Here is a 17948-nt window from a genome sequence, read left to right as displayed (position 1 = left end):
CTATAAGTAAGTTTTCATATAGATCTCTTCTTTCTGGTTGACTCTGAATCTCTTGAGCATGAGTTATACCTTGTTCATCTTCTCCAAGGTCTTTCAGAATATTAGGTTGCTGATGAATGAATGTACAAATGAATGACTAAATGGCTGTCCTAGAAAAACATTTGTGTTCAGGAGTGGCAAAGAAAAACATCATCAGGACAAATATTTAAAATGGTGTGGCTTCACTCTAAATATATTTCGTGTGTTAAGGTGATTGAAAAGCAAGGGTAAAATTGCTGATTTCATGGATAAATCTTGTAATTTGTATCCCATAAAATATTCTGATGATTATTAGTTTGAGAAATGTAGCAATATAGCATCATGGAAATGAATAAGTAAATCAATTAAAAGACCTTTTTGTCCCTTTGTTTCCAATTTTCTCCATGCATTCTGAGCTGGTAAAAGCTGTCGCTCTCATTCCACCTTAATATTACATTTAGCCTTTATCATAGTTTATAAACATAAGATGTTACTAGCCAGCCCAAGGAACACCATCCAATGAATGCTTATTGAAACTGTGAAGTCCTGAGCCAGATGCTGCGAAAGAAGTGAAAAGAGCAGTGAGACATTGATCTTGTCCTTGACCTTACAGCAGAGCCAAGATAAATGTTCAAAGAATTATTATAGCAGATGGACGATGTGGCTGCTACTCCAGAGTCTAAAGCTGAAAGTAAGAAGTAGTGGGGTGGTAGTGATAAGAAGGTTTCATAAAGTAGGCGACATTATTTAAATGTAGTTTAAATAATCATAAATTAAATTATATATAGAAAGATCTAATTTGGATACAGTGCAGATGTCTGAGGGAAAAAAATCCAAACTTTCAACTAAAAGTAGATTTTAAAATTTTCAGTTCGATTCTTGTTCAGTTAAAAGTGCCCCAAATTGATCTTCAGAACACTCACAAAATGATCCATTCACCTCTTCACTTTTCTCTTTAAACAATTAAACGTACTGTTATTTTTCAAGTGTTATTACATTAGATTTTAAAATTTACTGAGTTGTTTTGTTTTCTATGTCCTATAATTTTACTACTAATATAATGCTTTTCTGCCAATTACAATTAATATTTTACCTCGTATTCAAATACCACATTTTTTTCGTTTTCCACTGTAGCATATCTGGCCATCAGCCTTATATTGAAATTATTTCTCTGTACATGTGTTCCCTCCACTAGCTGCTGAGCTCTTGGTGTCTAGAACTATGACTTTTGTCTTTGGAATTTATGTAACAACTGCATATAGTATACATGCAATAAATTTTTACTGAATTGAACTATAAAATACACTAGTGAAAATGCAACTATGAAAAACTTCGTTCAAATTTTTGTAGTAAAACCCATTTGTATGTTGGAGTTTTCCCGGATTACAAGTACCAAATAGCTTTGAGTCCAAGTTGTGTGGAGTATCAGAACTGAAGAACCCCTCTCATAGTCACTTAAATCACCTTAATATGGAGAGAATAAACACTTTTTAAACATATCTTCCTAACAAACCCAGATTCATAAAAGTTGGCTTCAGATCAATAGACATTCTGTTGAGCATTTGACAATTACAAGCACCAGGTACAGAGGCAGACCCCAGGGACGCATCAGTGAGTAACATGCAGAACCTACCCCACTAAGAGGTGGGGAGACCATATTCTGACTGCATTCATGTGTTAGCCCATTATTTCCACTGAGGCATTTGGTCCCCTGAGCTGAAGAACAGAAGCCGGCCTACCTCTTTGCCCGGGAGGAATTCAGTATCTAAATTTCTGTACCATTCTGCTACCACATATTTCTTCCCTTCCCCTGAAATTGCTTCTCTAAAATGATTCATGAAGATTTGATAAATACTCTAGCAAGTTTATAAAAATAAATTATATGAGGACATCCGAAGATTGCTATTGGAAGAGTGATTAGTCACTTTTACTGAATTTCAGATAATTCATGTCTAGTACTGCCATGGCTGGACATGATTATCTTATTCTGGATTTTGTAATTATTTAACAGAAATAAATTGGTGATTTTATTTCTTCTAACCTTTCGATGTTCTTGTATTTCCATCAATCATTTTTTTTTCATATTTTTCCTACCAACAAAGACACTTGACAATGTCTGAAATTAGTATACGGACAGTATGTTAAGAGAGGCACGTGAAACTCAATTCCTGTTCTTGGTGAGGGCCATCTGCAGGCCTTTGTCAAAATAGTCATCAAGGCTTCATGGTTACCACACAACGTGGTTTAGAGCCACCCCACGCTCCCGATTCAGCCCAAGCCACTATGTGCACTGCCAGACACTTAAAAAGACATAATGCAATGTGGTATCTCAGGTTTCCAGCTAACATTGTAGATCAGTGTTCAATCAGATGTGACCCAAATTTGTTATGTAAACAAAGTTTGCCAGGCGATGTGGTCAGTCTGTGGGTTGCATTCTAAATAGAACAGAAACTTAAAAGTTTAAGACCAGTTGCCTTTTGCCTGCATAAATCTGAATAAACATATTGACATAACTGAATCCATTTTTTGACCGAGGAACTCAATATCGCTGGTCTTTTAGTTTTAGGCCGTGCTCTAATAAGGGAACGATATGACGCCTCCTGCTCCCTCGTTATCATTTTCTTCAGTCTTTATGCCTCTTCTTAGCAGAAGTAAAACGTATTCCCTTTCAAACTCTCGCTCCTTCTTCTTCCTTCCTCAGCAGATACTCTACAGCATGTTTTAGTTATTTCACATTTCTCCAGTGTCCTTACTGAGTCTTGTTGTTTTCACATGGCCTTCCATTCCTCCCACCTCCAGAAAATGGTAACTCCTCTTTCCTTCACTCATTTATCCAAATGTGACGAGCACCTACTCCAAGTCAGGAATTGTGCTAGGCACTGGGACAAATTGGTGAAGAAGGCTCACGCAGTCCTATCCCATCGAACTTTCTCTTGAGTTGTATACTTCTGATTAACAGTGCAAACAACCATTGGGAAAGAGTTTAGCAAAAGGGGGTACTATCATGGACTGGAGAAATTCAGTCAGCATTCTGACAAGAGCTGAGATTTGAGCTCAAAAGACTTCAGGGAGTAGTTCTCATGTTTGAGTGCGTTTCAGGAGGGGCTTATTGTAAATACAGATTCCTGGGTTCTGTCCAAGGGATTCTAATCTAGAAAATGTTATATGGGGCTTATAAATCTGCCTTTTTAACCAGGTGCCCAAGTAATTTTGATGCACAAATTTAGGGACCAAGCTGTGATCACCACTGCCCTACTGGGCAAATACTGAGCCAAATACTAAAGGATAAAAAGGAGTGGACAGATCTTACAGCTGGTAGGGTGGGTGTGGGGTGACCAGCAGGGTAAAGATGAGAAAGTGAACAGGGTACAATTTCTATACACAGCAGGATAGTTGGTACGACAGTGCCTGCTCCGACAGTGCCTGCTCCTCTTTCTCCGATGTGAATTTGTTTTCTTTTGCTCCAGTGAAGATACACTTGTAGAATTCAGGAAGTCATCCAGTGGCTTATTAAAACGTTCTCTGTACCAGCTTTTTTGCTACCTGCTGAATAGCACAGCGTCCCTGCCCTCAAGGAATCAGGCTAGTGGGGGATGCTGGATGAATAAACAGATACCAACAATCTGTGAGAACGGCTTTAATGGAGGCAAGGATGAATTTCCCATGAACTCTATCAAAGCATCAAGGCCTTTTAATTTCATGGTCCCTTCCAAGGACCTGTAGCTAATGTGTATTCTTTATCTTAAAGAGAGGTCACAACATTCTAGAAGCTTCTGACACTGTGAAACCTGGATCCAACCCTGAAGAGGGATGTGTTTGAAATAGATGTGAAAGTGCTAGAGGACCTGCCTTTCTAGGGAACGAGGAGAGCTCCAAAATAATAATGTTGAGCTGGACTCAAAACAAAATAGGGTTTGTTTAGAGAGATAAATATCTGAAATAGTAGTAAAAATGCTGGCAGGGACGAACAATATGTGATGAATTCAGTAGCAAGAAGTGAGTTCCTGTGCCTAGAATATATGTATAGCCAAAAAATAAAACAAAACAAAACAAAATGACAAGAGGAGAAGCTGCCTACATGATTGAAGGGCAAATGGTTAAGGGCCTTGTATACCAAGCTGGGGCTTGGAGTTCACAGTAAAGATCATGGGTACTTAAAAAAAATCACCTGAGAGTCCTTTAAAAATACCAAGGCCTATGGCATACTGGCAGATGATCTGTTTTAAAAGGTGTGGAGTGGAGCTTGAAAGGCCGGGTATTTTGTATTAAATTCTAGAGTGGAGAAGAGCAGGAGGGCGTAAGAAAGAACAATGGGAGGAAGAGAGAGAGCGTAGGGTAAGTCTGTCTAGGGAAACAGTTATAAAGCAAGACCTGAAGGAAGTGCAGGATGAAGCTAGGCACACAGTGGCCAGAAGACTGTTTCAGGCGAAAGAAGAGAACTCATGGGCTGAGAAAGGAAAGTTCCAGGAATTGAAAGCAGACCTCAGGGTGGAGGGTAACAATCAAGGAGGAAAGTTACCAGGCCACTTGTGGAAGTAAGCAGTGGCCCCATTACTCTGAGTCTTCTAGGCCAGGAGACATGAAATCTACATTTTATTCTAAATATGAAAGAAAGTCATTGAGTGGTACTGATTGGGAAAAATGACATGGTCCAATTTTCACTTGCAGAATTCCACTTTGGCTGCTATGAGAAGAATGGATTAGAAAAGGAAAAAAAGACAAGGGAAGAACTGGTCCAGCCTCCATAAAGGGCATTAGACCAGAAGTGGCTCAGACCTGGGTGTTAACAATGGAGATGAATGTATTTATCCATGTTTACTTATGTAATATTTTCTCCTCTGATATATGGGGATGACCACACCTTGTCTATCCCAATATACCTATGCCCGTAGCTTAGCAAATGTCTGGCATCCAGTAAATATTCAATGACTTTTACTGACTGACTTGAATATATTAATTATGGAGGCAGGGAGAACAAATAAGAAGCTTTAGGAGCCTATTAAGAACAGAAGGAGTCTAGATATTTTAGGATAAAATCAATAGGAATTGAGGACTGAATATGGGAGCAAGTGATGAAGAGAGTTCTAGATTAAGCAACTATGGGTATAGGACAATGTTGACTAGCAATAGAGGGAATAAAGGGACGAGGTAAGGTTTACAAGAAACGAGAAAGGATGAGAGGAGTCAGAGATGGAATTAGATTGAAGAGTTGGCTAGGAGCTATTTGTAAGAAGTTAGGAAAATAGAGATCTTTCCACAACTACTGGAGAGAAGATATGCACTTGATATTGATGTGCAGAAAGGTGGTGGTTGCAGTTCAATGTGTCTTATGACAAGTTCCAATAAACAGATATGAAGTTCTTTCCTTTTTAAATATTCATATGCATGTTTTGCAGGCTGTTAAGCTACTTTTATTACATTCTAAAAATCTCACAGGTACCTCACATACCTGTAACTGCCAGAGTCAATGACATACAAAGAGATACTAAAAAATACATTCAAACACAAGTTTTTAAAAAATCAAAAAAAAAAGCTCACGGATTTATCAAAAATTCTACCATACTGTACTAATATCTCAGATATAGTACATAAAAATATTATTATTTTAAATATTGGTAGAATAATTATATCAAAAATAGCTAACTATAAGGTGCTGGCCCAGCAGCATAGTGGTTAAGTTCATGCATTCTGCTTTGGCAGACTGGGGTTTGCTGGTTCAGACCCCAGGCATAGTCCTATGCACCACTTATCAAGCCATGCTATGGCAGGTGTCCCACATATAAAAACATAGAGGAAGATGGGCACAGATGTTAGCTCAGGGCCAGTCTTCCTTAGCAAAAGGAGGAGGATTGGTGGCAGATGTTAGCTCGGGGCTAATATTCCTCAAAAAAAAATAAAGAGCTAACTATATTGAGTGTAGTATGGTTATGCACTGTGCTAACCGTTTGACATAAACTATCACATTCAATCTTTACAAAACCCCTTCTGGCAGATACTATTATTATTCTGGCCTTATTGCCATTAAAACTAAAACTAAGGGCGTTTAAATAATTTGTCTAAAATTGCAGAGCTACTATTTTACCCCAGGTATTCTGACCAGTATTCCTGCTCTTAATTGCTACATGTAATTTCAGTTGCTACATGTAATTGGAATCTGTTCCAACATTGCCTTCCTGACAACATCAGTCATCTCCAAATCTGAAGATCAGAGAGAAGGCCAATAGTCCAGAGGAAACCATCACTTTAATCATCAGGTAAAATTAAATCAAAAGGGAAACATAAGTGCAAGTTAACTTTATTCTTAAATCCTTACTTTCAAACCACTAATAGCAAGATGTTCTATCCTTCACTACCCAACTCTTGATTGGTTTCCTTGTTGTACTCAAAAAAGCACAAAATTCTGAAAACTGACTCACTCTTATACAGATATCCTGTCACGTCTATATAACATCTATATATGTTATATTTGGAATGGATAGGACTATGATTTTAATCTATCTCCTTTCTGTCATCTGTTGACTATGATGAAAAAGCTGCAGCAATGACAATAGCATCTATAATGAAATTTAAAATTGTCATTGGGGACCAAAAATTTATAATTACCATCTGAACTGACCGCACTGTGATTATGTGCAACTGAATGAATGTATGCGCTAAGGGTATTTTCAGCTGCAAGTGACAGAACTCCAAATCAGATTCTCCCAAACAGTATGGAAGTGTGTTCTCTCTCCTAACAAGAAGTTGAAAGTGCAGTAAGACCGAGGCCTGAGTAATTCAACAGCTCACTGTTGTCATCAAAGACCCAATTCCTGGTACCGTGTTCTGCCATCCTCAGAGTGTGAACTTTGCCCTCAGCCTCAAACACTCATGGTTACAGGATGGCTATAGAGTGCCGTGTATCACATGACATTGTCAAAAGGAAGTGTCTCATTTTCAAGAAGGAGAACAATGTTCTTAGAAGCCCTACAATTGAATTCCTTCATGTTTAGTTTTCCAGAAGTAGGTCATAATATCATACCTTAAATAATCATTGGCAAGGAGATAGAATTACATTGATTGGCTTACATCATCTACGGTAGAATGACTTTTTAGAAGCCAAAATTATACTGGCCAATCTAATGACATCTCCCTCCCTAACATGTCAAAAATTGTTGGAGGTTCCAAAAAATGCAATTAAACAATGACAATGTGAAGATAATCAAATAGCAGTACTCAAAAAATTCCAAAATATCATAATTATATGTTTTTAAGTAACTGATCTGGAGAACTGCATAAACCAAATAGGAACAAACAAGCAATAGAGAAAACTGACAAAGTAAAAATATGGTCATTTGAAGAGATCAGGAAAGATGATAAAGTTCGACTTGCATAGATCAAGACAAAAAGGAAAGAATACAAATTATGATATCAGAAATGAGGGAGGAGTCATCTCTGCACAGTCTTATACACATCACAACAATAACACAAGAATATGATAAGGAACTTCACACCAAAAATTGAACACTTTAGAAAAAAACGAAGAAATTACATAAAACTACAGCTTATAAAACTTGGCACAAGATAAAAAAGAAACTCCAAATTTACTATGAAAATTTTCCCCATAAAGAAAACTCTAGGTCCAAATATCTTCACCTGTGAATTTTATCAATTTTCCACAACAATTTTAGACAACAGAGGTGGAGCAAAGAGTTCCAAAGTCATCTTTATGAGGCCAAAGCATATGAGTACCCAAACGTAATTAAGACAATACAATAAAAGATAATTACAGAAAAATATATTTTGAGCACATACACACAAAAATAAAACAAACATCAAATTTAATTTAGCAGTATTTTGAAAAGATAATACAACATGATCTACTAGGCTTAATTTCAAGATTGTGAGATTATTTTTACATTTTAAAATCAATGTAATTCACATCATCAAACTAAAAGTGAAAAAAAAAAAGACCATCTCAACAGATGCAGAAAAAGTAAATGAGAAAACTCAACAGTTTCAGAAAACCCAGAATATGAGGAAGCCTCCTCAGGCTGATAAAAGGTATCTATAAAATACCTACTGCTAGCATCACATTTCTTGGTGAAATATTGAAGACTTCCCCCTGAGAACGGGAATGAAAGAAAGAGATCTGCTCTTGAAATCCTTGTTCAACATGACACTGGTGGTCATAGCTAGCCAGTGTAATAAATCAAAAAAGAAAAAAGAGAAGACATAAAAGTCAGAAAGAAGTAAACTGTCTCTATTTGTAGAGGACATTATTGTTTACATAGAAAATTCTAAGGAATCTACAAAACAACTAGTAAATCTAATAAGTGAATTGAGCAAAGTCACAGGTTACAAGTTAATTTTTAAAAGTCAATTGTACTTTTATATAATGCAGCAAAAATTGGAAAATAAAATACTTTAAATGTCATTTACGATAGCATCAAAAACTGTAAAACTTTTAGAAATAATTTCAACAAAAAGTAGGCATTATCCCTACAGAAAAATACAAAAAATTAATACAAAAAATTAAAAGATATCTAAATAAATTGAGATACATACCATGTTCATGAATTGTAAGACTTTATATTAAGATGTTAATTCTCCCCAAAATTAATTACAGGTTCAATGTAATCCCAAACATAAGTCCAGTAGACATTTTTGTAGAAATCTACAAGCTGATTCTAAACTTCACATTGAAGCTCAAATGAGCAAACAACAACAAAGCAGAAAATAAAAAAGTCACAGGACTGACATTACATATTATTCCAAGACTTTTAATGCAACTATTGTGTGATACTGATCTACAACCAACAAATGGAACAATCATGAGAACAAAACCAGATCCCAGTCATATGACTTTACACAGAGGTAAATGGAAAATAGAATTCTTTCAACCAATGACGGAAGAATAACAAAAAATAAAATTAAATTTTAACTCTTATTTCATATTATACACAAAAATAAATTTACAATGGTTCATGGATACAAATAAACATGAAAACTAAAACCATAAAGCTTTTGGAAAAGAAAAGCAAATAAATCTTTGCGTCTATGGCAAAGCTTTCTTATGTTCCGGAAAGAAAGAACCTTAAGAAAGTGATGTTAGACTCCATTAAAATGAACAGCTTCTACTCATAAAAAAGATTTAATTATGAAAATTAATAGATAAGCAACAGACAGCAAGAAAATATTTACCAAACACATCTCTAACACAGGGCTGGTATCCAGGATTTATAAGAAACTCTTATAACAAATAATTAAAGGGCAGTCAGATTTCCAGTTCTGCAAGAAAGGAGCTTGGAAGTTGTTGCTCCATCCTAACAACAAGTAGGAAGCAGAACAGACTGAAAAATCAACAATTTTTCTTGGGTACTTAAGAGAGAAGAGGACCTAGGGCAAACTGCTGCCTTTAACATTGGAGAGACAGGCAAACGCCGGGAGTCTCAGCTTACCCGATCAGAGGCTCAGGAGTGGACCCACCAGAGGCACCAGTGCTGGTGTATGAAAACCTGAACCATAATTGATGAATTGCCGGAGGCTAAATGCAGACAAGTCTGAGAGTTAAAAACTCCAGGTGGACCGAGTCATATGGGGACCTATGATATTGTAAGATTTACTTTAAGGAGCTCAACCAGATTCCCACAGTAAATATGGGAGAAAAATCCCCGTGGGCCTCTGGCTAGTGGGAGGGGAAAGGAACCATTTTGAAATATGCAAGAGTACTCTGTTCTTAACAATGCCTGCCCTCAGGGAAAAATAGTTAAACAAAGTCTTACTTGCTGGCGTATTATCAGAGCCTAACTAATTGTGGAAAGGAAAATAACCAATTCCAGCACATTCTAGCCATCATGTCCCACCTAAGGGAGGAAGAAAAACACTGAGAAACATTTGTGAAGTTCACATTCCGGAGGCATTGGCTCCCTAAAAGACTGAGACCTAATCATAGGACTATAGAAAACTTCCCCACCCCCTACACCTCAGAACATTACTAAAGGTCTATTTACAGCAGTTCCTTTTATCAGGTACATCATGTCCAGCTATAAAGAAAAAATTACAAGGCATATCCAAGGCAAAAAACACAATTTGAAGAGATAGAGCAAGCATCAGAATCAAATATGGTAGGGATGTTGTAATTATCAGACCAGGAGTTTAAAACAACATAGTTTAAAACTATGATCAATAGGGTGAGGAATCTAAGGGGTAAAGTACACAGCATGCAAGAACTGATGGCAATATAAGTAGAGAAATGGAAATCCTGTGAAAGACCCCAAAACAAATCCTAGAGATGAAAAACATGGTAATAGAAATGAAGAATGTCTTTAACAGGTTTATTGGTAGACTGGACATGGCTGAGGAAAGAATGCCTGAGCTAGAGGATATATCAATAAAATCCTCAAAAAACAGAAAATAACACAGTCCATGGATATTTATCCAGGGACTTATCTTGAATACTTATCCAGAAACTGTTGCACAACTACAAAAGATGTAGCATATGCATAATGGGACTACCAGAAGAAGAAAGAGAGAAAGGTACAGAAGAAATATCTGAAACAATAACGAGGAGAATTTCCCCAAATTAATGTTAGACACAAAACCACAGACGCAGGAAACTCAGATAGTCTCTTCAACAAATGGCATGGAACAACTGGACATCCACATGGAAAAAAAATGAATCTAGACACAGATCTTAACACCTTTCACAAAAATTAATTCAAAATGGGTCATAGCCCTAAATGTAAAACCCAAAACTCCTAGAAGATAATCATGCAGAAAAATCTAGATGACCTTGGGTATGGTGATGCCTTTTTAGATAGAACCCCAAAGACACAATCCATGAAAAGAATCATTGATAAGCTGGACTTCATTAAAATTAAACATTTTTGCTCTGTGAAAGACAATGTCAACGGAATGAAGAGACAAGCCATACACTGGGAGAAAATATTTGCAAAAGACACATATGAAAGGACTGCTATCCAAAATACACAAAGAACTCTTAAAACTTAACAATAAGAAAATAAACAACTTGATTAAAAAATGGGCCAAATACCTTAACAGATACCTCATCAAAGAAGACAAATAGATAGCAAATAAGCATGTGAAAAGATGCTCCACTTTACATGTCACGACAGAAATGCAAATTAAAACAATGATAGGTACCACTAAATACCTATTAGAATGGCCAAAATCCAGAACACTGGCAACACTAGGTGCTGACAAGGAGGTGCAGCATCAGGAACTCTCTTTCATTGCTGTTGGGAATGCAAAATGGTACAGCCACTTTGGAAGGCAATTTGGTCATTTCTTGTGCAAAAGTAAACATACTCTTACCATGCTATCTAGCAATCGCTCCCCTTGGGATTTACTCAAAGGAGTTGAAAACTTATGCCCACACAAAAATCTGCATACAGATGTTTATAGTGGCTTTATTCATAATTGCCAAAACTTGGAAGCAACCAAGATGTCCTTCAAGATGAATAAATAAACTGCGATAATACAGACAAAGGAATGTTCTTCAACACTAAAAAGAAAGGAGCTATTAAGCCATGAAAAGATATAGAGGAACCTTAAATGCATATTACTACGTGAAAGAGGCCATCTGTCAAGGATACATACTGTTTGATTTCAACTGTAGGACATTCTGGAAAAGGCGAAACTGTGGAGACAATAAAAAAATCAGTGGGTGCCAGGGATGGAAGGGGAAGGGGATGGACAGGTGGAGCAAAGATGGACAAATACACAACAGCAACAGTGAACTCTAAGGTAAACTATGCACTTTGGGTGACAATGACGTGTCCATGTAGATGCATCCTTAGTGAAAAACGGACTATTCTGGTGGGTGATGTTGATAATGGGGCAGGCTACGCATGTGTTGGGGCAGAGAGTATGTGACAAATCTCTGAACCTCCCTCTCAATTTTGTTATAAACCTAAAACTGCTCTAAAAATTGTTTTTAAATTTTTAAAAAAGGGAATCAACCTCATATAAAAATCTTAGCAATCATTCAAAGGAGGATTGTCAATGGCCAATAGTTACATGAAACAGTGCTCAATATCATTAGCCATCAGGGAAATGTGAATTAAAACCACAAGGAGATTTACAAGACACAGAAAAGAATGAATGATACCTAACATGGGCAAGGATTTGTAGCAACTGAAACTCTCATATATTGCTGGTGGGACTGGAAAATGGTAGCATAACTTTGCAAAAAAGCTTTTATTATAAAATTAACCTACCCAAGACCCAGAAATTCTAACTCTACTTATTTCACTAAAAGAAATAAAAACATATACCCACAAAAACCTACCTAAAAATATTCATAGTTGCCCAAATGTTTCAATTGGTGCTTCATAGCAAATGTTAATTTATAAATCCATATCTATATGTTTTGGTAAGCAGAATGGAACAAAAACTATTTATATATGAAAGAAATAGTACTTATGTATGTTATTAGATAAATACATCACAAGTACCTAAAACATAAAAACAGAAAATCTCAGTAATTGATGTGATTATTTATTCATTTGTATAAAAGAAATATATAGGTTATTTTAGACTATCTTTTCCTTGGTTTCTTCAAAACCCCATGGAAAGTTTTCCAGTTTTTAAAAACAGTCGTAAATTACACTTTAGATTAGAATTTAAAGTGATTTTAAAGACCATCTAATACAACCCCTCAATTTACAAAACAGAAAAACGATGTTTAAAAACGTTAAGTAGCTGGGGCTGGCACAGCAGCTAAGTTTGCACCCTAGCTTCAGCGGCCCAGGGTTCACCAGTTCGGATCCCGGGTGCTGACCTCTGCACTGCTTGTCAAGCCGTGGTGTAGCAGGCATCCCACATACAGAGGAAGATGGGCATGGGTGTTAGCTTAGGGCCAGTCTTCCTCAAATGAAAAAAAAACATTAAGTAGCTTATTCATATCATCCTGGGAAACAAGAAGCAGAGTACAGTATATAACAATGTATAGTTAGTACTTTTTAAGCTGAATCTATTGTATTTATTGCTATAGGATATAACAGCAGTACTATACATATTTTTAATTTTATTTTTTAACGTATGTCTGTTATAGCAAGTCAATTGTATTCTTCAATGTATATTAACAAAGACAGGATGTGTAATCTGATCATAAAACTGTAACACTAAATTAGTACTTAACCACCTAGCACAACTGGCTGTTCAAAATTCTACTAGTCTTTCTTATGTTTCTATTGATAGTAAAAGACATTATTAGCAATTCTGTTTCCTGATACATTTTCTGCTTTATTGAGGTATAACTAACAAATAAAAATTGCGTATATTTAAGGTGTGCAACTTAATGGTTTGACATATGTATACATTGTGAAATGATCACTACAATCAAGCTAATTAACATATTCATCACCTCACACAATTACCATTTTCTTTTTGTGTGTGTGGCGAGAACACTTAAGATGTACTCTCCTAGCAAATGTCAAGTACACAGTACAGGGTTAACTATAGTCACTACGCTGTACATCATCTCCAGAACTTACTCATCTTGCATCCCTGAAACTTTGTACCCTTGGACCAACATCCTCCTTGTTTTCTTTTACTTGAGATGTCATATCGGTTTCTAGTAATTAAATCAGGTAATCTCTCATACTGTCAGGATTGAAAAATCAGTGTGGGTACAAAGCAGAGATCTGGCAAAGCAAACATTGATTTATTTTTTCCAGATAGCATGTGTCCAAGCCACTAAGAGCAGCTGAAGTCACAGGGTAGTTTGATTTGTATGGTGACACTAACAAGACTTGTATTCAGAGGATGCAGTGTAGCCACTGCAGCCAGAAGGTACTTAGCCCGTCTTTGTTTTACTTGTCTTTTGCAAACATTCTTTCTTTGTTCTCTGAATATAGATAAAACAATTTGATTCCCATTCCATATCTTAGGATTTAAAAGTCAGCAACAAGCTGTCACACAGGTTTTATTGTAATGGCGAGATGAATATTTAGCACATTTCTCTGGATCTCTTTATTCATAGAATATCCTAGAAACATATCTTCTCTATGTCACACCCTTAACCAATGTCTTAGTCCTATTTTGCTACAAGAAAATACCATAGACTGGGTGGCTTGCAAACAAGAGAAATTTATTTCAGAGTTATGGAGGCTGAGAATTCCCATGATCCAGGTGGCCACAGATTTGCGGTGTGGTGGGGGCCTGCTTCCTGGTTCACAGACCTCCATGATGGAAGAAGCAAGAAAGCTCTCAGGCTTCTTTTGTAAGAGCACTAATCCCATTTGTGAGGGCTTTACCTTCACGACCTAATCACCCCCTAAAGGCTGACTACTTAATATCATCAGCTTGGAGATTAGGATTTCAACATACAAATTTGGGAGAACACAAACATTCAGACAATAGCAACAAAAATATGGGTAATTTTAAGTTTGTCTTGGCATATGAGAGTTTTCCATTTCCTGCCCCATTTGCTCATCTTGGACATGCGCTTCCTCCTAGCCAATAAAATGACCATATATTCACTCCAACCTAAACGTGCCCTTCAGGGATTGAGCTGGTTCACATTAATGTTTCACTGACTGATAAGATTTTTCACGTTCATACATTATTTTCCTTGAATTTTCATCGCATTTGAACTACTGTGTGTTTATTATAAAAATTTTATTAGAAAAAGACTTTAGGTTAAAGAATAGACTTCTAATTGTAGGATCTTAGGTATCAGTGAGTCTGTCATATCAATATGGGGGAGGGAAGGAGGGAGCACAAGATTTCTTCAAAGCTCCAAATTTGCACAACTTGCCAACCCAGCCACTCTGTTGTCAGGTGATAGACTTAGTTCATTGAAAGAAAAACAAAACTTGCTTAAAATAAAATGAGAAACTTTCTTACAAGTATTTAGATAATACTAAGATATTTTGTATTTTTCACCTTACAATTTCTCTTGAGAGTGGATTGTTAGATATCAAAGGTCTCCCCCACTTTGGGGAAATTATGTCAATTTAAATAATCCTTTATGTAATTTTTTCAGTCTATAAGGGTTTTTGTTTTGTTCTGTTTTTGTTTTTTTTTGGATTTTTTTTTTTATTAATGTTATGATAGATTACAACCTTGTGAGATTTCAGTTGTACATTATTGTTAGTCATGTTGTGGGTACACCACTTCCGCCTTTGTGCCCTCCCCCCACCCCCCCTTTTCCCTGGTAACCACCGATCAGATCTCCTTGTCAATATATTAACTTCCACCTATGAGTGGAGTCATATAGAGTTCGTCTTTCTCTGACTGGCTTATTTCGCTTAACATAATACCCTTGAGGTCCATCCACGTTGCTGCGAATGGGCCAATTTTGTCTTTTTTTATGGCTGAGTAGTATTCCATTGTGTATATATACCACATCTTCTTTATCCAATCATCAGTTTCTGGGCATGTAGGTTGGTTCCACGTCTTGGCTATTGTAAATAATGCTGCGATGAACATAGGGGTGCAAGGGACTCTTGGGATTTCTGATTTCAGGTTCTTAGGATAGATACCTAGTAATGGGATGGCTGGGTCATAGGGTATTTCTATTTTTAACTTTTTGAGAAATCTCCATACTGTTTTCCATAGTGGCTGTACCAGTTTGCATTCCCACCAACAGTGTATGAGGGTTCCTTTTTCTCCACAACCTCTCCAACATTTGTCATTCTTGGTTTTGGATGTTTTTGCCAATCTAACGGGTGTAAGGTGATATCTTAGTGTAGTTTTGATTTGCATTTCCCTGATGATTAGCGATGATGAACATCTTTTCATGTGTCTATTGGCCATATTCATATCTTCTTTTGAGAAATGTCTGTTCATGTCCTCTGCCCATTTTTTGATCGGGTTGTTTGTTTTTTTGTTGTTAAGCCGTGTGAGTTCTTTGTATATTATGGAGATTAACCCTTTGTCGGATAAGTGGCTTGTAAATATTTTTTCCCAATTAGTGAGCTGTTTTTTTGTTTCAATCCTGTTTTCCCTTGCCTTGAAGAAGCTCTTTACTCTGATGAAGTCCCATTTGTTTATTCTTTCTATTGTTTCCCTCAACTGAGGAGCTATAGTGTCCGAAAAGATTCTTTTGAAACTGATATCAAAGAGTGTACTGCCTATATTCTCTTCCAGAAGACATATTGTTTCAGGCCTAATCTTTAGGTCTTTGATCCATTTTGAGTTTATTTTGGTGTGTGGTGAAAAAGAATGGTCAATTTTCAATCTTTTGCATGTGGCTGTCCAGTTTTCCCCGTTTTGTTCTGTTTTTTGAGGAAGACTAGCCCTGAGCTAACATCTGCTACCAATCCTCCTCCTTTTGCTGAGGAAGACTGGCCCTGAGCTAACATCTGTGCCCATCTTCCTCTACTTTATATGTGGGATGCCTGCCACAGCATGCCTTGCCAAACAGTGTTACATCCACACCTGGGATCCAAACTGGTGAACCCCAGGCCACAGTAGCGGAAGGTGCGCACTTAACCACTGCGCCACCAGGCCGGCCCCTATAAAGGTTTTTTAAATCTAATCAATGGAGATCTAAATAGCATGAGCTATTTCACATTAATATGTTTCTTGCAACTGGATATTTTTTACTTGATTCTGGTGGTTCACTGAGTCAAGTTAGAGAATAGGAGGAAAGGGATTTTTGGGAGTTTTATAATCTTTTTAGTAAATTACTTTTAAATATACGAATCACTTTAAGAAAACTTCAAGATGTTCTTACATTATAAACTGAATTGGGTACTACAAAGGTTTAGATAAAGGGACAAATAAATTATTTTTTTTGTTTGCGGGGTTTTTTTTGAGGAAGATTAGCCCTGAGCTAACTGCTGCCAATCCTCCTCTTTTTGCTGAGGAAGACTGGCCCTAAGCTAACATCCGTGCCCACCTTCCTCTACTTTGTATGTGGGATGCCTACCACAGCATGGCGTGCCAAGCGGTGCCATGTCCACTCCCGGGATCCAAACCCGCGAATCCTGGGCCGCAGAAGAGGAACATACGCACTTAACTGCTGTGCCACCAGGCATAAAAGCAATAAGAAGTAGTCTTATTAAGATAAAAGGAAAGAAGGAAGGATAGATGTTCAGTGGTGAAAAAGTAGAATGGAAGAGCATAAGGAGAGAAGATCAACATGACATTTAGGGCAGAAAATATAATAAGCCTGAGAATAGAATCATATCAGTGAGTTGGAGAGGTAAGCCCAATGAGAACATCAAGAACCTGGAAGGCCAAGCCAGATATTTTTGAATCTGATGTTAGAGAAGTGTAGCTTTCAGGGCCCAGAAGAGGCATGATGAAGGCATCCATGGGCCGAGGAAATGTTGAGTGACCTGACCAATGCAGAGGTGGGATTGACTATGCTTGGGCATGACTAATGATTGCTAAACTGCCTGCAAAATATGGATAAAATGATATCTAACCATGACACTGGGAAGTTAAAATGAGATTATGATGTTTCTTTGCACACCTGGTTTGTGCTGTAATCAGTTTCTACTTATCTCCTCTTCAATAACCTCTTTGGCAAATTCTTTGCATTATGAATAAAGCAATCAGAACATAAATTTAGTCCTTGGGCTCATCACAGCTTATGAACACATCGGTGGGCACAGTGTACTTTTTTCCCAGCCATCTCATAATAAAAACTAAAGTGACCACACTTTTTTTAAGGACATGCTAGAAAAGGCTGTGCTGGAACCTGCCAGCTCAGTTCCAGAGAAAAGTACTGAGTGCAATTTTACGTGAAGACCGAATGTCTATTTGGGGATTCAATATTATGATGGTAAGGATAAGTTCTAAATGATGGTCGATGGTTAATAACCCCACAAGCCCCCTCTATTGATGCTTTAGCTGACCTCTTGCCTTTGATATTCAATATGGTCATGCTAATTCAGTCTCTTAAAATATTCTACTGTTTTTGTTGTTAATGTTTTCGATTTTAGCAGTCGTTTTCTTGTGGCCTTTAATTTAAT

The 17948-nt window shown here is 37.0% G+C and overlaps 1 long non-coding RNA gene across 2 annotated transcripts in view; it reads right to left on the bottom strand.

Moving 5' to 3' along the window:
* LOC106782668 (uncharacterized) overlaps positions 1 to 17948 on the bottom strand; it is a 192355-nt gene that overhangs the window by 45000 nt on the left and 129407 nt on the right. Inside the window, exon 1 of one of the 2 annotated variants that reach the window (XR_001379928.3) lies at positions 8563 to 8825. The exons of the other annotated variant lie outside the window; for it this stretch is intronic. This is a non-coding gene — a long non-coding RNA (uncharacterized lncRNA). Of the gene's footprint in view, positions 1 to 8562; positions 8826 to 17948 lie in introns of those variants that run through there. 2 annotated transcript variants of the gene reach the window in all.

The sequence above is a fragment of the Equus caballus genome, chromosome 27, assembly GCF_041296265.1.
Source record: "Equus caballus isolate H_3958 breed thoroughbred chromosome 27, TB-T2T, whole genome shotgun sequence".
Lineage (NCBI taxonomy): Eukaryota > Metazoa > Chordata > Mammalia > Perissodactyla > Equidae > Equus > Equus caballus.
This window is presented reverse-complemented; position numbering and strand designations above follow the sequence as displayed.